Source organism: Schistocerca nitens, chromosome 12 (genome assembly GCF_023898315.1).
Source record: "Schistocerca nitens isolate TAMUIC-IGC-003100 chromosome 12, iqSchNite1.1, whole genome shotgun sequence".
Classification (NCBI taxonomy): Eukaryota; Metazoa; Arthropoda; class Insecta; order Orthoptera; family Acrididae; genus Schistocerca; species Schistocerca nitens.
In genome coordinates, this window is record NC_064625.1 from 60011673 (window position 1) to 60035398 (window position 23726).

Below are 23726 nucleotides of genomic sequence, written 5' to 3' on the forward strand. Positions count from 1 at the left end.
AATGTGACGATCTCGCGTTATATCGATTCGATGGTGAATGACGAAACACGGAGATTTTCTAAGGTTTTTACTACATATTAACACTTTTCGCATTTTCTCGTGTTACGTGGCTGCCAGTCCTCGGTTCATGCAAAATCTTAAGGTCCTCGGTCATGTCCAAGGCACCAAACCGACCAATAATTCAATAATCGATAACTTAAACTATAAATGTAGCTCTTCTTACTGGGCGATTGCATCAACTGAGATGCTTCTCCTGTGTTCTACTGTGCTGCTTGTATTGTCCCCACATACCGCAGCACGCGACAAGGGCTGGCAGACCATAAATGTAACCGTTTCAGAGAGAAATGCGACCAATGTGACGATCTCGCGTTATATCGATTCGATGGTGAATGACGAAACACGGAGATTTTCTAAGGTTTTTACTACATATTAACACTTTTCACATTTTCTCGTGTTACGTGGCTGCCAGTCCTCGGTTCATGCAAAATCTTAAGGTCCTCGGTCATGTCCAAGGCACCAAACCGACCAATAATTCAGTAATCGATAACTAAAAATATAAATGTAGCTCTTCTTACTGGGCGATTGCATCAACTTAGATGCTTCTCCTGTGTTCTACTGTGCTGCTTGTATTGTCCCCACATACCGCAGCACGCGACAAGGGCTGGCAGACCATAAATGTAACCGTTTCAGAGAGAAATGCGACCAATGTGACGATCTCGCGTTATATCGATTCGATGGTGAATGACGAAACACCGAGATTTTCTAAGGCTTTTACTACATATTAACACTTTTCACATTTTCTTGTGTTTCGTGGCTGCCAGTCCTCGGTTCATGCAAAATCTTAAGGTCCTCGGTCATGTCCAAGGCACCAAACCGACCAATAATTCAATAATCGATAACTAAAACTATAAATGTAGCTCTTCTTACTGGGCGATTGCATCAACTTAGATGCTTCTCCTGTGTTCTACTGTGCTGCTTGTATTGTCCCCACATACCGCAGCACGCGACAAGGGCTGGCAGACCATAAATGTAACCGTTTCAGAGAGAAATGCGACCAATGTGACGATCTCGCGTTATATCGATTCGATGGTGAATGACGAAACACGGAGATTTTCTAAGGTTTTTACTACATATTAACACTTTTCACATTTTCTTGTGTTACGTGGCTGCCAGTCCTCGGTTCATGCAAAATCTTAAGGTCCTCGGTCATGTCCAAGGCACCAAACCGACCAATAATTCAGTAATCGATAACTAAAACTATAAATGTAGCTCTTCTTACTGGGCGATTGCATCAACTTAGATGCTTCTCCTGTGTTCTACTGTGCTGCTTGTATTGTCCCCACATACCGCAGCACGCGACAAGGGCTGGCAGACCATAAATGTAACCGTTTCAGAGAGAAATGCGACCAATGTGACGATCTCGCGTTATATCGATTCGATGGTGAATGACGAAACACCGAGATTTTCTAAGGCTTTTACTACATATTAACACTTTTCACATTTTCTCGTGTTTCGTGGCTGCCAGTCCTCGGTTCATGCAAAATCTTAAGGTCCTCGGTCATGTCCAAGGCACCAAACCGACCAATAATTCAATAATCGATAACTAAAACTATAAATGTAGCTCTTCTTACTGGGCGATTGCATCAACTTAGATGCTTCTCCTGTGTTCTACTGTGCTGCTTGTATTGTCCCCACATACCGCAGCACGCGACAAGGGCTGGCAGACCATAAATGTAACCGTTTCAGAGAGAAATGCGACCAATGTGACGATCTCGCGTTATATCGATTCGATGGTGAATGACGAAACACGGAGATTTTCTAAGAGTATTTCCTACATATTAACACTTTTCACATTTTCTCGTGTTACGTGGCTGCTAGTCCTCGGTTCATGCAAAATCTTAAGGTCCTCGGTCATGTCCAAGGCACCAAACCGACCAATAATTCAATAATCGATAACTAAAACTATAAATGTAGCTCTTCTTACTGGGCGATTGCATCAACTTAGATGCTTCTCCTGTGTTCTACTGTGCTGCTTGTATTGTCCCCACATACCGCAGCACGCGACAAGGGCTGGCAGACCATAAATGTAACCGTTTCAGAGAGAAATGCGACCAATGTGACGATCTCGCGTTATATCGATTCGATGGTGAATGACGAAACACGGAGATTTTCTAAGGTTTTTACTACATATTAACACTTTTCACATTTTCTCGTGTTACGTGGCTGCCAGTCCTCGGTTCATGTAAAATCTTAAGGTCCTCGGTCATGTCCAAGGCACCAAACCGACCAATAATTCAATAATCGATAACTAAAACTATAAATGTAGCTATTCTTACTGGGCGATTGCATCAACTAAGATGCTACTCCTGTGTTCTACTGTGCTGCTTGTATTGTCCCCACATATCGCAGCACGCGACAAGGGCTGGCAGACCATAAATGTAACCGTTTCAGAGAGAAATGCGACCAATGTGACGATCTCGCGTTATATCGATTCGATGGTGATTGACGAAACACGGAGATTTTCTAAGGTTTTTACTACATATTAACACTTTTCACATTTTCTCGTGTTACGTGGCTGCCAGTCCTCGGTACATGCAAAATCTTAATGTCCTCGGTCATGTCCAAGGCACCAAACCGACCAATAATTCAGTAATCGATAACTAAAACTATAAATGTAGCTCTTCTTACTGGGCGATTGCATCAACTTAGATGCTTCTCCTGTGTTCTACTGTGCTGCTTGTATTGTCCCCACATACCGCAGCACGCGACAAGGGCTGGCAGACCATAAATGTAACCGTTTCAGAGAGAAATGCGACCAATGTGACGATCTCGCGTTATATCGATTCGATGGTGAATGACGAAACACGGAGATTTTCTAAGGTTTTTACTACATATTAACACTTTTCACATTTTCTCGTGTTTCGTGGCTGCCAGTCCTCGGTTCATGCAAAATCTTAAGGTCCTCGGTCATGTCCAAGGCACCAAACCGACCAATAATTCAATAATCGATAACTAAAACTATAAATGTAGCTCTTTTTACTGGGCGATTGCATCAACTTAGATGCTTCTCCTGTGTTCAACTGTGCTGCTTGTATTGTCCCCACATACCGCAGCACGCGACAAGGGCTGGCAGACCATAAATGTAACCGTTTCAGAGAGAAATGCGACCAATGTGACGATCTCGCGTTATATCGATTCGATGGTGAATGACGAAACACGGAGATTTTCTAAGGTTTCTACTACATATTAACACTTTTCACATTTTCTTGTGTTACGTGGGTGCCAGTCCTCGGTTCATGCAAAATCTTAAGGTCCTAGGTCATGTTCAAGGCACCAAACCGACCAATAATTCAATAATCGATAACTAAAACTATAAATGTAGTTCTTACTGGGCGATTGCATCAACTTAGATGCTTCTCCTGTGTTCTACTGTGCTGCTTGTATTGTCCCCACATACCGCAGCACGCGACAAGGGCTGGCAGACCATAAATGTAACCGTTTCAGAGAGAAATGCGACCAATGTGACGATCTCGCGTTATATCGATTCGATGGTGAATGACGAAACACGGAGATTTTCTAAGGTTTTTACTACATATTAACACTTTTCGCATTTTCTCGTGTTACGTGGCTGCCAGTCCTCGGTTCATGCAAAATCTTAAGGTCCTCGGTCATGTCCAAGGCACCAAACCGACCAATAATTCAATAATCGATAACTTAAACTATAAATGTAGCTCTTCTTACTGGGCGATTGCATCAACTGAGATGCTTCTCCTGTGTTCTACTGTGCTGCTTGTATTGTCCCCACATACCGCAGCACGCGACAAGGGCTGGCAGACCATAAATGTAACCGTTTCAGAGAGAAATGCGACCAATGTGACGATCTCGCGTTATATCGATTCGATGGTGAATGACGAAACACGGAGATTTTCTAAGGTTTTTACTACATATTAACACTTTTCACATTTTCTCGTGTTACGTGGCTGCCAGTCCTCGGTTCATGCAAAATCTTAAGGTCCTCGGTCATGTCCAAGGCACCAAACCGACCAATAATTCAGTAATCGATAACTAAAACTATAAATGTAGCTCTTCTTACTGGGCGATTGCATCAACTTAGATGCTTCTCCTGTGTTCTACTGTGCTGCTTGTATTGTCCCCACATACCGCAGCACGCGACAAGGGCTGGCAGACCATAAATGTAACCGTTTCAGAGAGAAATGCGACCAATGTGACGATCTCGCGTTATATCGATTCGATGGTGAATGACGAAACACGGAGATTTTCTAAGGTTTTTACTACATATTAACACTTTTCACATTTTCTCGTGTTACGTGGCTGCCAGTCCTCGGTTCATGTAAAATCTTAAGGTCCTCGGTCATGTCCAAGGCACCAAACCGACCAATAATTCAATAATCGATAACTAAAACTATAAATGTAGCTATTCTTACTGGGCGATTGCATCAACTAAGATGCTACTCCTGTGTTCTACTGTGCTGCTTGTATTGTCCCCACATACCGCAGCACGCGACAAGGGCTGGCAGACCATAAATGTAACCGTTTCAGAGAGAAATGCGACCAATGTGACGATCTCGCGTTATATCGATTCGATGGTGAATGACGAAACACGGAGATTTTCTAAGGTTTTTACTACATATTAACACTTTTCACATTTTCTCGTGTTACGTGGCTGCCAGTCCTCGGTTCATGCAAAATCTTAAGGTCCTCGGTCATGTCCAAGGCACCAAACCGACCAATAATTCAGTAATCGATAACTAAAAATATAAATGTAGCTCTTCTTACTGGGCGATTGCATCAACTTAGATGCTTCTCCTGTGTTCTACTGTGCTGCTTGTATTGTCCCCACATACCGCAGCACGCGACAAGGGCTGGCAGACCATAAATGTAACCGTTTCAGAGAGAAATGCGACCAATGTGACGATCTCGCGTTATATCGATTCGATGGTGAATGACGAAACACCGAGATTTTCTAAGGCTTTTACTACATATTAACACTTTTCACATTTTCTTGTGTTTCGTGGCTGCCAGTCCTCGGTTCATGCAAAATCTTAAGGTCCTCGGTCATGTCCAAGGCACCAAACCGACCAATAATTCAATAATCGATAACTAAAACTATAAATGTAGCTCTTCTTACTGGGCGATTGCATCAACTTAGATGCTTCTCCTGTGTTCTACTGTGCTGCTTGTATTGTCCCCACATACCGCAGCACGCGACAAGGGCTGGCAGACCATAAATGTAACCGTTTCAGAGAGAAATGCGACCAATGTGACGATCTCGCGTTATATCGATTCGATGGTGAATGACGAAACACGGAGATTTTCTAAGGTTTTTACTACATATTAACACTTTTCACATTTTCTCGTGTTACGTGGCTGCCAGTCCTCGGTTCATGCAAAATCTTAAGGTCCTCGGTCATGTCCAAGGCACCAAACCGACCAATAATTCAGTAATCGATAACTAAAACTATAAATGTAGCTCTTCTTACTGGGCGATTGCATCAACTTAGATGCTTCTCCTGTGTTCTACTGTGCTGCTTGTATTGTCCCCACATACCGCAGCACGCGACAAGGGCTGGCAGACCATAAATGTAACCGTTTCAGAGAGAAATGCGACCAATGTGACGATCTCGCGTTATATCGATTCGATGGTGAATGACGAAACACCGAGATTTTCTAAGGCTTTTACTACATATTAACACTTTTCACATTTTCTCGTGTTTCGTGGCTGCCAGTACTCGGTTCATGCAAAATCTTAAGGTCCTCGGTCATGTCCAAGGCACCAAACCGACCAATAATTCAATAATCGATAACTAAAACTATAAATGTAGCTCTTCTTACTGGGCGATTGCATCAACTTAGATGCTTCTCCTGTGTTCTACTGTGCTGCTTGTATTGTCCCCACATACCGCAGCACGCGACAAGGGCTGGCAGACCATAAATGTAACCGTTTCAGAGAGAAATGCGACCAATGTGACGATCTCGCGTTATATCGATTCGATGGTGAATGACGAAACACGGAGATTTTCTAAGAGTTTTTCCTACATATTAACACTTTTCACATTTTCTCGTGTTACGTGGCTGCTAGTCCTCGGTTCATGCAAAATCTTAAGGTCCTCGGTCATGTCCAAGGCACCAAACCGACCAATAATTCAATAATCGATAACTAAAACTATAAATGTAGCTCTTCTTACTGGGCGATTGCATCAACTTAGATGCTTCTCCTGTGTTCTACTGTGCTGCTTGTATTGTCCCCACATACCGCAGCACGCGACAAGGGCTGGCAGACCATAAATGTAACCGTTTCAGAGAGAAATGCGACCAATGTGACGATCTCGCGTTATATCGATTCGATGGTGAATGACGAAACACGGAGATTTTCTAAGGTTTTTACTACATATTAACACATTTCACATTTTCTCGTGTTACGTGGCTGCCAGTCCTCGGTTCATGCAAAATCTTAAGGTCCTCGGTCATGTCCAAGGCACCAAACCGACCAATAATTCAGTAATCGATAACTAAAACTATAAATGTAGCTCTTCTTACTGGGCGATTGCATCAACTTAGATGCTTCTCCTGTGTTCTACTGTGCTGCTTGTATTGTCCCCACATACCGCAGCACGCGACAAGGGCTGGCAGACCATAAATGTAACCGTTTCAGAGAGAAATGCGACCAATGTGACGAACTCGCGTTATATCGATTCGATGGTGAATGACGAAACACGGAGATTTTCTAAGGTTTTTACTACATATTAACACTTTTCACATTTTCTCGTGTTACGTGGCTGCCAGTCCTCGGTTCATGCAAAATCTTAAGGTCCTCGGTCATGTCCAAGGCACCAAACCGACCAATAATTCAATAATCGATAACTAAAACTATAAATGTAGCTCTTCTTACTGGGCGATTGCATCAACTTAGATGCTTCTCCTGTGTTCTACTGTGCTGCTTGTATTGTCCCCACATACCGCAGCACGCGACAAGGGCTGGCAGACCATAAATGTAACCGTTTCAGAGAGAAATGCGACCAATGTGACGATCTCGCGTTATATCGATTCGATGGTGAATGACGAAACACGGAGATTTTCTAAGGTTTTTACTACATATTAACACTTTTCACATTTTCTCGTGTTACGTGGCTGCCAGTCCTCGGTTCATGCAAAAACTTAAGGTCCTCGGTCATGTCCAAGGCACCAAACCGACCAATAATTCAGTAATCGATAACTAAAACTATAAATGTAGCTCTTCTTACTGGGCGATTGCATCAACTTAGATGCTTCTCCTGTGTTCTACTGTGCTGCTTGTATTGTCCCCACATACCGCAGCACGCGACAAGGGCTGGCAGACCATAAATGTAACCGTTTCAGAGAGAAATGCGACCAATGTGACGATCTCGCGTTATATCGATTCGATGGTGAATGACGAAACACCGAGATTTTCTAAGGCTTTTACTACATATTAACACTTTTCACATTTTCTCGTGTTTCCTGGCTGCCAGTCCTCGGTTCATGCAAAATCTTAAGGTCCTCGGTCATGTCCAAGGCACCAAACCGACCAATAATTCAATAATCGATAACTAAAACTATAAATGTAGCTCTTCTTACTGGGCGATTGCATCAACTTAGATGCTTCTCCTGTGTTCTACTGTGCTGCTTGTATTGTCCCCACATACCGCAGCACGCGACAAGGGCTGGCAGACCATAAATGTAACCGTTTCAGAGAGAAATGCGACCAATGTGACGATCTCGCGTTATATCGATTCGATGGTGAATGACGAAACACGGAGATTTTCTAAGAGTTTTTCCTATATATTAACACTTTTCACATTTTCTCGTGTTACGTGGCTGCCAGTCCTCGGTTCATGCAAAATCTTAAGGTCCTCGGTCATGTCCAAGGCACCAAACCGACCAATAATTCAGTAATCGATAACTAAAACTATAAATGTAGCTCTTCTTACTGGGCGATTGCATCAACTTAGATGCTTCTCCTGTGTTCTACTGTGCTGCTTGTATTGTCCCCACATACCGCAGCACGCGACAAGGGCTGGCAGACCATAAATGTAACCGTTTCAGAGAGAAATGCGACCAATGTGACGAACTCGCGTTATATCGATTCGATGGTGAATGACGAAACACGGAGATTTTCTAAGGTTTTTACTACATATTAACACTTTTCACATTTTCTCGTGTTACGTGGCTGCCAGTCCTCGGTTCATGCAAAATCTTAAGGTCCTCGGTCATGTCCAAGGCACCAAACCGACCAATAATTCAATAATCGATAACTAAAACTATAAATGTAGCTCTTCTTACTGGGCGATTGCATCAACTTAGATGCTTCTCCTGTGTTCTACTGTGCTGCTTGTATTGTCCCCACATACCGCAGCACGCGACAAGGGCTGGCAGACCATAAATGTAACCGTTTCAGAGAGAAATGCGACCAATGTGACGATCTCGCGTTATATCGATTCGATGGTGAATGACGAAACACGGAGATTTTCTAAGGTTTTTACTACATATTAACACTTTTCACATTTTCTCGTGTTACGTGGCTGCCAGTCCTCGGTTCATGCAAAATCTTAAGGTCCTCGGTCATGTCCAAGGCACCAAACCGACCAATAATTCAGTAATCGATAACTAAAACTATAAATGTAGCTCTTCTTACTGGGCGATTGCATCTACTTAGATGCTTCTCCTGTGTTCTACTGTGCTGCTTGTATTGTCCCCACATACCGCAGCACGCGACAAGGGCTGGCAGACCATAAATGTAACCGTTTCAGAGAGAAATGCGACCAATGTGACGATCTCGCGTTATATCGATTCGATGGTGAATGACGAAACACCGAGATTTTCTAAGGCTTTTACTACATATTAACACTTTTCACATTTTCTCGTGTTTCGTGGCTGCCAGTCCTCGGTTCATGCAAAATCTTAAGGTCCTCGGTCATGTCCAAGGCACCAAACCGACCAATAATTCAATAATCGATAACTAAAACTATAAATGTAGCTCTTCTTACTGGGCGATTGCATCAACTTAGATGCTTCTCCTGTGTTCTACTGTGCTGCTTGTATTGTCCCCACATACCGCAGCACGCGACAAGGGCTGGCAGACCATAAATGTAACCGTTTCAGAGAGAAATGCGACCAATGTGACGATCTCGCGTTATATCGATTCGATGGTGAATGACGAAACACGGAGATTTTCTAAGAGTTTTTCCTACATATTAACACTTTTCACATTTTCTCGTGTTACGTGGCTGCTAGTCCTCGGTTCATGCAAAATCTTAAGGTCCTCGGTCATGTCCAAGGCACCAAACCGACCAATAATTCAATAATCGATAACTAAAACTATAAATGTAGCTCTTCTTACTGGGCGATTGCATCAACTTAGATGCTTCTCCTGTGTTCTACTGTGCTGCTTGTATTGTCCCCACATACCGCAGCACGCGACAAGGGCTGGCAGACCATAAATGTAACCGTTTCAGAGAGAAATGCGACCAATGTGACGATCTCGCGTTATATCGATGCGATGGTGAATGACGAAACACGGAGATTTTCTAAGGTTATTACTACATATTAACACTTTTCACATTTTCTCGTGTTACGTGGCTGCCAGTCCTCGGTTCATGCAAAATCTTAAGCTCCTCGGTCATGTCCAAGGCACCAAACCGACCAATAATTCAATAATCGATAACTAAAACTATAAATGTAGCTCTTCTTACTGGGCGATTGCATCAACTTAGATGCTTCTCCTGTGTTCTACTGTGCTGCTTGTATTGTCCCCACATACCGCAGCACGCGACAAGGGCTGGCAGACCATAAATGTAACCGTTTCAGAGAGAAATGCGACCAATGTGACGATCTCGCGTTATATCGATTCGATGGTGAATGACGAAACACGAAGATTTTCTAAGGTTTTTACTACATATTAACACTTTTCACATTTTCTCGTGTTACGTGGCTGCCAGTCCTCGGTTCATGCAAAATCTTAAGGTCCTCGGTCATGTCCAAGGCACCAAACCGACCAATAATTCAGTAATCGATAACTAAAACTATAAATGTAGCTCTTCTTACTGGGCGATTGCATCAACTTAGATGCTTCTCCTGTGTTCTACTGTGCTGCTTGTATTGTCCCCACATACCGCAGCACGCGACAAGGGCTGGCAGACCATAAATGTAACCGTTTCAGAGAGAAATGCGACCAATGTGACGATCTCGCGTTATATCGATTCGATGGTGAATGACGAAACACGGAGATTTTCTAAGGTTTTTACTACATATTAACACTTTTCACATTTTCTCGTGTTACGTGGCTGCCAGTCCTCGGTTCATGCAAAATCTTAAGGTCCTCGGTCATGTCCAAGGCACCAAACCGACCAATAATTCAGTAATCGATAACTAAAACTATAAATGTAGCTCTTCTTACTGGGCGATTGCATCAACTTAGATGCTTCTCCTGTGTTCTACTGTGCTGCTTGTATTGTCCCCACATACCGCAGCACGCGACAAGGGCTGGCAGACCATAAATGTAACCGTTTCAGAGAGAAATGCGACCAATGTGACGATCTCGCGTTATATCGATTCGATGGTGAATGACGAAACACGGAGATTTTCTAAGGTTTTTACTACATATTAACACATTTCACATTTTCTCGTGTTACGTGGCTGCCAGTCCTCGGTTCATGCAAAATCTTAAGGTCCTCGGTCATGTCCAAGGCACCAAACCGACCAATAATTCAGTAATCGATAACTAAAACTATAAATGTAGCTCTTCTTACTGGGCGATTGCATCAACTTAGATGCTTCTCCTGTGTTCTACTGTGCTGCTTGTATTGTCCCCACATACCGCAGCACGCGACAAGGGCTGGCAGACCATAAATGTAACCGTTTCAGAGAGAAATGCGACCAATGTGACGATCTCGCGTTATATCGATTCGATGGTGAATGACGAAACACGGAGATTTTCTAAGGTTTTTACTACATATTAACACTTTTCACATTTTCTCGTGTTACGTGGCTGCCAGTCCTCGGTTCATGCAAAATCTTAAGGTCCTCGGTCATGTCCAAGGCACCAAACCGACCAATAATTCAATAATCGATAACTAAAACTATAAATGTAGCTCTTCTTACTGGGCGATTGCATCAACTTAGATGCTTCTCCTGTGTTCTACTGTGCTGCTTGTATTGTCCCCACATACCGCAGCACGCGACAAGGGCTGGCAGACCATAAATGTAACCGTTTCAGAGAGAAATGCGACCAATGTGACGATCTCGCGTTATATCGATTCGATGGTGAATGACGAAACACGGAGATTTTCTAAGGTTTTTACTACATACTAACACTTTTCACATTTTCTCGTTTTACGTGGCTGCCAGTCCTCGGTTCATGCAAAATCTTAAGGTCCTCGGTCATGGCCAAGGCACCAAACCGACCAATAATTCAATAATCGATAACTAAAACTATAAATGTAGCTCTTCTTACTGGGCGATTGCATCAACTTAGATGCTTCTCCTGTGTTCTACTGTGCTGCTTGTATTGTCCCCACATACCGCAGCACGCGACAATGGCTGGCAGACCATAAATGTAACCGTTTCAGAGAGAAATGCGACCAATGTGACGATCTCGCGTTATATCGATGCGATGGTGAATGACGAAACACGGAGATTTTCTAAGGTTATTACTACATATTAACACTTTTCACATTTTCTCGTGTTACGTGGCTGCCAGTCCTCGGTTCATGCAAAATCTTAAGCTCCTCGGTCATGTCCAAGGCACCAAACCGACCAATAATTCAGTAATCGAGAACTAAAACTATAAATGTAGCTCTTCTTACTGGGCGATTGCATCAACTTAGATGCTTCTCCTGTGTTCTACTGTGCTGCTTGTATTGTCCCCACATACCGCAGCACGCGACAAGGGCTGGCAGACCATAAATGTAACCGTTTCAGAGAGAAATGCGACCAATGTGACGATCTCGCGTTATATCGATTCGATGGTGAATGACGAAACACGGAGATTTTCTAAGGTTTTTACTACATATTAACACATTTCACATTTTCTCGTGTTACGTGGCTGCCAGTCCTCGGTTCATGCAAAATCTTAAGGTCCTCGGTCATGTCCAAGGCACCAAACCGACCAATAATTCAGTAATCGATAACTAAAACTATAAATGTAGCTCTTCTTACTGGGCGATTGCATCAACTTAGATGCTTCTCCTGTGTTCTACTGTGCTGCTTGTATTGTCCCCACATAACCCAGCACGCAACAAGGGCTGGCAGACCATAAATGTAACCGTTTCAGAGAGAAATGCGACCAATGTGACGAACTCGCGTTATATCGATTCGATGGTGAATGACGAAACACGGAGATTTTCTAAGGTTTTTACTACATATTAACACTTTTCACATTTTCTCGTGTTACGTGGCTGCCAGTCCTCGGTTCATGCAAAATCTTAAGCTCCTCGGTCATGTCCAAGGCACCAAACCGACCAATAATTCAGTAATCGATAACTAAAACTATAAATGTAGCTCTTCTTACTGGGCGATTGCATCAACTTAGATGCTTCTCCTGTGTTCTACTGTGCTGCTTGTATTGTCCCCACATACCGCAGCACGCGACAAGGGCTGGCAGACCATAAATGTAACCGTTTCAGAGAGAAATGCGACCAATGTGACGATCTCGCGTTATATCGATTCGATGGTGAATGACGAAACACGGAGATTTTCTAAGGTTTTTACTACATATTAACACTTTTCACATTTTCTCGTGTTACGTGGCTGCCAGTCCTCGGTTCATGCAAAATCTTAAGGTCCTCGGTCATGTCCAAAGCACCAAACCGACCAATAATTCAGTAATCGATAACTAAAACTATAAATGTAGCTCTTCTTACTGGGCGATTGCATCAACTTAGATGCTTCTCCTGTGTTCTACTGTGCTGCTTGTATTGTCCCCACATACCGCATCACGCGACAAGGGCTGGCAGACCATAAATGTAACCGTTTCAGAGAGAAATGCGACCAATGTGACGACCTCGCGTTATATCGATTCGGTGGTGAATGACGAAACACCGAGATTTTCTAAGGTTTTTACTACATATTAACACTTTTCACATTTTCTCGTGTTTCGTGGCTGCCAGTCCTCGGTTCATGCAAAATCTTAAGGTCCTCGGTCATGTCCAAGGCACCAAACCGACCAATAATTCAGTAATCGATAACTAAAACTATAAATGTAGCTCTTCTTACTGGGCGATTGCATCAACTTAGATGCTTCTCCTGTGTTCTACTGTGCTGCTTGTATTGTCCCCACATACCGCAGCACGCGACAAGGGCTGGCAGACCATAAATGTAACCGTTTCAGAGAGAAATGCGACCAATGTGACGATCTCGCGTTATATCGATTCGATGGTGAATGACGAAACACCGAGATTTTCTAAGGTTTTTACTACATATTAACACTTTTCACATTTTCTCGTGTTACGTGACTGCCAGTCCTCGGTTCATGCAAAATCTTAAGGTCCTCGGTCATGTCCAAGGCACCAAACTGACCAATAATTCAATAATCGATAACTAAAACTATAAATGTAGCTCTTCTTACTGGGCGATTGCATCAACTTAGATGCCTCTCCTGTGTTCTACTGTGCTGCTTGTATTGTCCCCACATACCGCAGCACGCGACAAGGGCTGGCAGACCATAAATGTAACCGTTTCAGAGAGAAATGCGACCAATGCGACGATCTCGCGTTATATCGATTCGATGGTGAATGACGAAACACGGAGATCTTGTAAGGTTTTTACTACATATTAACACTTTTCACATTTTCTCGTGTTACGTGGCTGCCAGTCCTAGGTTCATGCAAAATCTTAAGGTCCTCGGTCATGTCCAAGGCACCAAACCGACCAATAATTCAATAATCGATAACTAAAACTATAAATGTAGCTCTTCTTACTGGGCAATTGCATCAACTTAGATGCTTCTCCTATGTTCTACTGTGCTGCTTGTATTGTCCCCACATACCGCAGCACGCGACAAGGGCTGGCAGACCATAAATGTAACCGTTTCAGAGAGAAATGCGACCAATGTGACGATCTCGCGTTATATCGATTCGATGGTGAATGACGAAACACGGAGATTTTCTAAGGTTTTTACTACATATTAACACTTTTCACATTTTCTCGTGTTACGTGGCTGCCAGTCCTCGGTTCATGCAAAATCTTAAGGTCCTCGGTCATGTCCAAGGCACCAAACCGACCAATAATTCAGTAATCGATAACTAAAACTATAAATGTAGCTCGTCTTACTGGGCGATTGCATCAACTTAGATGCTTCTCCTGTGTTCTACTGTGCTGCTTGTATTGTCCCCACATAACCCAGCACGCGACAAGGGCTGGCAGACCATAAATGTAACCGTTTCAGAGAGAAATGCGACCAATGTGACGATCTCGCGTTATATCGATTCGATGGTCAATGACGAAACAAGGAGATTTTCTAAGGTTTTTACGACATATTAACACTTTTCACATTTTCTCGTGTTACGTGGCTGCCAGTCCTCGGTTCATGCAAAATCTTAAGGTCCTCGGTCATGTCCAAGGCACCAAACCTACCAATAATTCAGTAATCGAGAACTAAAACTATAAATGTAGCTCTTCTTACTGGGCGATTGCATCAACTTAGATGCTTCTCCTGTGTTCTACTGTGCTGCTTGTATTGTCCCCACATACCGCAGCACGCGACAAGGGCTGGCAGACCATAAATGTAACCGTTTCAGAGAGAAATGCGACCAATGTGACGATCTCGCGTTATATCGATTCGATGGTGAATGACGAAACACGGAGATTTTCTAAGGTTTTTACTACATATTAACACTTTTCACATTTTCTCGTGTTACGTGGCTGCCAGTCCTCGGTTCATGCAAAATCTTAAGGTCCTCGGTCATGTCCAAGGCACCAAACCGACCAATAATTCAGTAATCGATAACTAAAACTATAAATGTAGCTCTTCTTACTGGGCGATTGCATCAACTTAGATGCTTCTCCTGTGTTCTACTGTGCTGCTTGTATTGTCCCCACATAACCCAGCACGCAACAAGGGCTGGCAGACCATAAATGTAACCGTTTCAGAGAGAAATGCGACCAATGTGACGAACTCGCGTTATATCGATTCGATGGTGAATGACGAAACACGGAGATTTTCTAAGGTTTTTACTACATATTAACACTTTTCACATTTTCTCGTGTTACGTGGCTGCCAGTCCTCGGTTCATGCAAAATCTTAAGGTCCTCGGTCATGTCCAAGGCACCAAACCGACCAATAATTCAGTAATCGATAACTAAAACTATAAATGTAGCTCTTCTTACTGGGCGATTGCATCAACTTAGATGCTTCTCCTGTGTTCTACTGTGCTGCTTGTATTGTCCCCACATACCGCAGCACGCGACAAGGGCTGGCAGACCATAAATGTAACCGTTTCAGAGAGAAATGCGACCAATGTGACGATCTCGCGTTATATCGATTCGATGGTGAATGACGAAACACGGAGATTTTCTAAGGTTTTTACTACATATTAACACTTTTCACATTTTCTCGTGTTACGTGGCTGCCAGTCCTCGGTTCATGCAAAATCTTAAGGTCCTCGGTCATGTCCAAAGCACCAAACCGACCAATAATTCAGTAATCGATAACTAAAACTATAAATGTAGCTCTTCTTACTGGGCGATTGCATCAACTTAGATGCTTCTCCTGTGTTCTACTGTGCTGCTTGTATTGTCCCCACATACCGCATCACGCGACAAGGGCTGGCAGACCATAAATGTAACCGTTTCAGAGAGAAATGCGACCAATGTGACGACCTCGCGTTATATCGATTCGGTGGTGAATGACGAAACACCGAGATTTTCTAAGGTTTTTACTACATATTAACACTTTTCACATTTTCTCGTGTTTCGTGGCTGCCAGTCCTCGGTTCATGCAAAATCTTAAGGTCCTCGGTCATGTCCAAGGCACCAAACCGACCAATAATTCAGTAATCGATAACTAAAACTATAAATGTAGCTCTTCTTACTGGGCGATTGCATCAACTTAGATGCTTCTCCTGTGTTCTACTGTGCTGCTTGTATTGTCCCCACATACCGCAGCACGCGACAAGGGCTGGCAGACCATAAATGTAACCGTTTCAGAGAGAAATGCGACCAATGTGACGATCTCGCGTTATATCGATTCGATGGTGAATGACGAAACACCGAGATTTTCTAAGGTTTTTACTACATATTAACACTTTTCACATTTTCTCGTGTTACGTGACTGCCAGTCCTCGGTTCATGCAAAATCTTAAGGTCCTCGGTCATGTCCAAGGCACCAAACTGACCAATAATTCAATAATCGATAACTAAAACTATAAATGTAGCTCTTCTTACTGGGCGATTGCATCAACTTAGATGCCTCTCCTGTGTTCTACTGTGCTGCTTGTATTGTCCCCACATACCGCAGCACGCGACAAGGGCTGGCAGACCATAAATGTAACCGTTTCAGAGAGAAATGCGACCAATGCGACGATCTCGCGTTATATCGATTCGATGGTGAATGACGAAACACGGAGATCTTGTAAGGTTTTTACTACATATTAACACTTTTCACATTTTCTCGTGTTACGTGGCTGCCAGTCCTAGGTTCATGCAAAATCTTAAGGTCCTCGGTCATGTCCAAGGCACCAAACCGACCAATAATTCAATAATCGATAACTAAAACTATAAATGTAGCTCTTCTTACTGGGCAATTGCATCAACTTAGATGCTTCTCCTATGTTCTACTGTGCTGCTTGTATTGTCCCCACATACCGCAGCACGCGACAAGGGCTGGCAGACCATAAATGTAACCGTTTCAGAGAGAAATGCGACCAATGTGACGATCTCGCGTTATATCGATTCGATGGTGAATGACGAAACACGGAGATTTTCTAAGGTTTTTACTACATATTAACACTTTTCACATTTTCTCGTGTTACGTGGCTGCCAGTCCTCGGTTCATGCAAAATCTTAAGGTCCTCGGTCATGTCCAAGGCACCAAACCGACCAATAATTCAGTAATCGATAACTAAAACTATAAATGTAGCTCGTCTTACTGGGCGATTGCATCAACTTAGATGCTTCTCCTGTGTTCTACTGTGCTGCTTGTATTGTCCCCACATAACCCAGCACGCGACAAGGGCTGGCAGACCATAAATGTAACCGTTTCAGAGAGAAATGCGACCAATGTGACGATCTCGCGTTATATCGATTCGATGGTCAATGACGAAACAAGGAGATTTTCTAAGGTTTTTACGACATATTAACACTTTTCACATTTTCTCGTGTTACGTGGCTGCCAGTCCTCGGTTCATGCAAAATCTTAAGGTCCTCGGTCATGTCCAAGGCACCAAACCGACCAATAATTCAGTAATCGATAACTAAAACTATAAATGTAGCTCTTCTTACTGGGCGATTGCATCAACTTAGATGCTTCTCCTGTGTTCTACTGTGCTGCTTGTATTGTCCCCACATACCGCAGCACGCGACAAGGGCTGGCAGACCATAAATGTAACCGTTTCAGAGAGAAATGCGACCAATGTGACGATCTCGCGTTATATCGATTCGATGGTGAATGACGAAACACGGAGATTTTCTAAGGTTTTTACTACATATTAACAGTTTTCACATTTTCTCGTGTTTCGTGGCTGCCAGTCCTCGGTTCATGCAAAATCTTAAGGTCCTCGGTCATGTCCAAGGCACCAAACCGACCAATAATTGAATAATCGATAACTAAAACTATAAATGTAGCTCTTCTTACTGGGCGATTGCATCAACTTAGATGCTTCTCCTGTGTTCTACTGTGCTGCTTGTATTGTCCCCACATACCGCAGCACGCGACAAGGGCTGGAAGACCATAAATGTAACCGTTTCAGAGAGAAATGCGACCAATGTGACGATCTCGCGTTATATCGATTCGATGGTGAATGACGAAACACGGAGATTTTCTAAGGTTTTTACTACATATTAACACTTTTCACATTTTCTCGTGTTACGTGGCTGCCAGTCCTCGGTTCATGCAAAATCTTAAGGTCCTCGGTCATGTCCAAGGCACCAAACCGACCAATAATTCAGTAATCGATAACTAAAACTATAAATGTAGCTCTTCTTACTGGGCGATTGCATCAACTTAGATGCTTCTCCTGTGTTCTACTGTGCTGCTTGTATTGTCCCCACATACCGCAGCACGCGACAAGGGCTGGCAGACCATAAATGTAACCGTTTCAGAGAGAAATGCGACCAATGTGGAGATCTCGCGTTATATCGATTCGATGGTGAATGACGAAACACCGAGATTTTCTAAGGTTTTTACTACATATTAACACTTTTCACATTTTCTCGTGTTTCGTGGCTGCCAGTCCTCGGTTCATGCAAAATCTTAAGGTCCTCTGTCATGTCCAAGGCACCAAACCGACCAATAATTCAATAATCGATAACTAAAACTATAAATGTAGCTCTTCTTACTGGGCGATTGCATCAACTTAGATGCTTCTCCTGTGTTCTACTGTGCTGCTTGTATTGTCCCCACATACCGCAGCACGCGACAAGGGCTGGCAGACCATAAATGTAACTGTTTCAGAGAGAAATGCGACCAATGTGACGATCTCGCGTTATATCGATTCGATGGTGAATGACGAAACACGGAGATTTTCTAAGGTTTTTACTACATATTAACACTTTTCACATTTTCTCGTGTTACGTGGCTGCCAGTCCTCGGTTCATGCAAAATCTTAAGGTCCTCGGTCATGTCCAAGGCACCAAACCGACCAATAATTCAGTAATCGATAACTAAAACTATAAATGTAGCTCTTCTTACTAGGCGATTGCATCAACTTGGATGCTTCTCCTGTGTTCTACTGTGCTGCTTGTATTGTCCCCACATACCGCAGCACGCGACAAGGGCTGGCAGACCATAAATGTAACCGTTTCAGAGAGAAATGCGACCAATGTGACGATCTCGCGTTATATCGATTCGATGGTGAATGACGAAACACGGAGATTTTCTAAGGTTTTTACTACATATTAACACTTTTCACATTTTCTCGTGTTTGGTGGCTGCCAGTCCTCGGTTCATGCAAAATCTTAAGGTCCTCGGTCATGTCCAAGGCACCAAACCGACCAATAATTCAATAATCGATAACTAAAACTATAAATGTAGCTCTTCTTACTGGGCGATTGCATCAACTTAGATGCTTCTCCTGTGTTCTACTGTGCTGCTTGTATTGTCCCCACATACCGCAGCACGCGACAAGGGCTGGCAGACCATAAATGTAACCGTTTCAGAGAGAAATGCGACCAATGTGACGATCTCGCGTTATATCGATTCGATGGTGAATGACGAAACACGGAGATTTTCTAAGGTTTTTACTACATATTAACACTTTTCACATTTTCTCGTGTTACGTGGCTGCCAGTCCTCGGTTCATGCAAAATCTTAAGGTCCTCGGTCATGTCCAAGGCACCAAACCGACCAATAATTCAATAATCGATAACTAAAACTATAAATGTAGCTCTTCTTACTGGGCGATTGCATCAACTTAGATGCTTCTCCTGTGTTCTACTGTGCTGCTTGTATTGTCCCCACATACCGCAGCACGCGACAAGGGCTGGCAGACCATAAATGTAACCGTTTCAGAGAGAAATGCGACCAATGTGACGATCTCGCGTTATATCGATTCGATGGTGAATGACGAAACACGGAGATTTTCTAAGGTTTTTACTACATATTAACACTTTTCATATTTTCTCGTGTTACGTGGCTGCCAGTCCTCGGTTCATGTAAAATCTTAAGGTCCTCGGTCATGTCGAAGGCACCAAACCGACCAATAATTCAATAATCGATAACTTAAACTATAAATGTAGCTCTTCTTACTGGGCGATTGCATCAACTTAGATGCTTCTCCTGTGTTCTACTGTGCTGCTTGTATTGTCCCCACATACCGCAGCACGCGACAAGGGCTGGCAGACCATAAATGTAACCGTTTCAGAGAGAAATGCGACCAATGTGACGATCTCGCGTTATATCGATTCGATGGTGAATGACGAAACACGGAGATTTTCTAAGGTTTTTACTACATATTAACACTTTTCACATTTTCTCGTGTTACGTGGCTGCCAGTCCTCGGTTCATGCAAAATCTTAAGGTCCTCGGTCATGTCCAAGGCACCTAACCGACCAATAATTCAATAATCGATAACTAAAACTATAAATGTAGCTCTTCTTACTGGGCGATTGCATCAACTTAGATGCTTCTCCTGTGTTCTACTGTGCTGCTTGTATTGTCCCCACATACCGCAGCACGCGACAAGGGCTGGCAGACCATAAATGTAACCGTTTCAGAGAGAAATGCGATCAATGTGACGATTTCGCGTTATATCGATTCGATGGTGAATGACGAAACACGGAGATTTTCTAAGGTTTTTACTACATATTAACACTTTTCACATTTTCTCGTGTTACGTGGCTGCCAGTCCTCGGTTCATGTAATATCTTAAGGTCCTAGGTCATGTCCAAGGCACCAAACCGACCAATAATTCAATAATCGATAGCTAAAACTATAAATGTAGCTCTTCTTACTGGGCGATTGCATCAACTTAGATGCTTCTCCTGTGTTCTACTGTGCTGCTTGTATTGTCCCCACATACCGCAGCACGCGACAAAGGCTGGCAGACCACAAATGTAACCGTTTCAGAGAGAAATGCGACCAATGTGACGATCTCGCGTTATATCGATTCGGTGGTGAATGACGAAACACCGAGATTTTCTAAGGTTTTTACTACATATTAACACTTTTCACATTTTCTCGTGTTTCGTGGCTGCCAGTCCTCGGTTCATGCAAAATCTTAAGATCCTCGGTCATGTCCAAGGCACCAAACCGACCAATAATTCAATAATCGATAACTAAAACTAATCTTACTGGGCGATTGCATCAACTTAGATGCTTCTCCTGTGTTCTACTGTGCTGCTTGTATTGTCCCCACATACCGCAGCACGCGACAAGGGCTGGCAGACCATAAATGTAACCGTTTCAGAGAGAAATGCGACCAATGTGACGATCTCGCGTTATATCGATTCGATGGTGAATGACGAAACACGGAGATTTTCTAAGGTTTTTACTACATATTAACACTTTTCACATTTTCTCGTGTTACGTGGCTGCCAGTCCTCGGTTCATGCAAAATCTTAAGGTCCTCGGTCATGTCCAAGGCACCAAACCGACCAATAATTCATTAATCGATAACTAAAACTATAAATGTAGCTCTTCTTACTGGGCGATTGCATCAACTTAGATGCTTCTCCTGTGTTCTACTGTGCTGCTTGTATTGTCCCCACATAACCCAGCACGCGACAAGGGCTGGCAGACCATAAATGTAACCGTTTCAGAGAGAAATGCGACCAATGTGACGATCTCGCGTTATATCGATTCGATGGTGAATGACGAAACACGGAGATTTTCTAAGGTTTTTACTACATATTAACACTTTTCACATTTTCTCGTGTTACGTGGCTGCCAGTCCCCGCTTCATGTAAAATCTTAAAGTCCTAGGTCATGTCCAAGGCACCAAACCGACCAATAATTCAATAATCGATAACTAAAACTATAAATGTAGCTCTTCTTACTGGGCGATTGCATCAACTTAGATGCTTCTCCTGTGTTCTACTGTGCTGCTTGTATTGTCCCCACATACCGCAGCACGCGACAAGGGCTGGCAGACCATAAATGTAACCGTTTCAGAGAGAAATGCGACCAATGTGACGATCTCGCGTTATATCGATTCGATGGTGAATGACGAAACACCGAGATTTTCTAAGGTTTTTACTACATATTAACACTTTTCACATTTTCACGTGTTTCGTGGCTGCCAGTCCTCGGTTCATGCAAAATCTTAAGTTCCTCGGTCATGTCCAAGGCACCAAACCGACCAATAAATCAATAATCGATAACTAAAACTATAAATGTAGCTCTTCTTACTGGGTGATTGCATCAACTTAGATGCTTCTCCTGTGTTCCACTGTGCTGCTTGTATTGTCCCCACATACCGCAGCACGCGACAAAGGCTGGCAGACCATAAATGTAACCGTTTCAGAGAGAAATGCGACCAATGTGACGATCTCGCGTTATATCGATTCGATGGTGAATGACGAAACACGGAGATTTTCTAAGGTTGTTACTACATATTAACACTTTTCACTTTTTCTCGTGTTACGTGGCTGCCAGTCCTCGGTTCATGTAAAATCTTAAGGTCCTCGGTCATGTCCAAGGCACCAAACCGACCAATAATTCAATAATCGATAACTAAAACTATAAATGTAGCTCTTCTTACTGGGCGATTGCATCAACTTAGATTCTCCTCCTGTGTTCAACTGTGCTGCTTGTATTGTCTCCACATAACCCAGCACGCGACAAGGGCTGGCAGACCATAAATGTAACCGTTTCAGAGAGAAATGCGACCAATGTGACGATCTCGCGTTATATCGATTCGATGGTGAATGACGAAACACGGAGATTTTCTAAGGTTCTTACTACATATTAACACTTTTCACATTTTCTCGTGTTACGTGGCTGCCAGTCCTCGGTTCATGTAAAATCTTAAGGTGCTCGGTCATGTCCAAGGCACCAAACCGACCAATAATTCAATAATCGATAACTAAAACTAATCTTACTGGGCGATTGCATCAACTTAGATGCTTCTCCTGTGTTCTACTGTGCTGCTTGTATTGTCCCCACATACCGCAGCACGCGACAAGGGCTGGCAGACCATAAATGTAACCGTTTCAGAGAGAAATGCGACCAATGTGACGATCTCGCGTTATATCGATTCGATGGTGAATGACGAAACACGGAGATTTTCTAAGGTTTTTACTACATATTAACACTTTTCACATTTTCTCGTGTTACGTGGCTGCCAGTCCTCGGTTCATGCAAAATCTTAAGGTCCTCGGTCATGTCCAAGGCACCTAACCGACCAATAATTCAATAATCGATAACTAAAACTATAAATGTAGCTCTTCTTACTGGGCGATTGCATCAACTTAGATGCTTCTCCTGTGTTCTACTGTGCTGCTTGTATTGTCCCCACATACCGCAGCACGCGACAAGGGCTGGCAGACCATAAATGTAACCGTTTCAAAGAGAAATGCGATCAATGTGACGATTTCGCGTTATATCGATTCGATGGTGAATGACGAAACACGGAGATTTTCTAAGGTTTTTACTACATATTAACACTTTTCACATTTTCTCGTGTTACGTGGCTGCCAGTCCTCGGTTCATGTAATATCTTAAGGTCCTAGGTCATGTCCAAGGCACCAAACCGACCAATAATTCAATAATCGATAGCTAAAACTATAAATGTAGCTCTTCTTACTGGGCGATTGCATCAACTTAGATGCTTCTCCTGTGTTCTACTGTGCTGCTTGTATTGTCCCCACATACCGCAGCACGCGACAAAGGCTGGCAGACCATAAATGTAACCGTTTCAGAGAGAAATGCGACCAATGTGACGATCTCGCGTTATATCGATTCGGTGGTGAATGACGAAACACCGAGATTTTCTAAGGTTTTTACTACATATTAACACTTTTCACATTTTCTCGTGTTTCGTGGCTGCCAGTCCTCGGTTCATGCAAAATCTTAAGATCCTCGGTCATGTCCAAGGCAC